This window comes from Penaeus monodon, chromosome 32 (genome assembly GCF_015228065.2).
Source record: "Penaeus monodon isolate SGIC_2016 chromosome 32, NSTDA_Pmon_1, whole genome shotgun sequence".
Lineage (NCBI taxonomy): Eukaryota > Metazoa > Arthropoda > Malacostraca > Decapoda > Penaeidae > Penaeus > Penaeus monodon.
In genome coordinates this window covers 2,821,078-2,821,794 of record NC_051417.1, presented here as the reverse complement: position 1 = coordinate 2,821,794, position 717 = coordinate 2,821,078, and positions in this window count along the sequence as shown.

The window sequence follows — 717 nt, the reverse complement described above, 5'->3', positions numbered from 1 at the left end:
CAAAAATAAGGGATATTACTTATTCATTATTGTATTTGATTACTATTTATTTTTGTATATTTTAATTTATTTAGTATTACTTAGTCATTAATTATTATTATTTATTATCTATTAATTATTTTCATTTATTATTTCCTCCCCTATCACTGTTATTTTCATTATTCAAAAACAATAAGGGAATACAATATTAATTCATATTCATATCGATTCAGGCTTCATAAGTTGCAGTAATTCACTTCTATTACCAATTCATTACCATTATCAATATTTTACTATTATTCCGTGTTATTGGCCATTATCCAATCATTATTTATTTTATTGTATTATTTAATTATCTTATTATGGTAATTATTTATTATCACAACACTTATTAACAAAAATTATCATTGTAGATTTGTCCGGATCATTTTAGTAGTAGTAGTAGTAGGTAGTACTAAGTTTAATTTGCAATTATATTATTATTAGTATTATTTATTCATTATGATTTTAAATTATTGCAAAGTATTATATGTATATGGATTATTGGGTTATTATTAGTCATTATGTTTTCCCCCCATTATTATTTCATTAATTGAATTGTTCCACCACTTATTATGTTTCTTCCCCATGAATAAAAATTTTCAATCACCTTTTATTTATTTTTAGCCATTTTTACTGCTATTTACCACTGTTTAAACATGATCATCATTATTTATCATTGTTATTGTCCAAAAACCC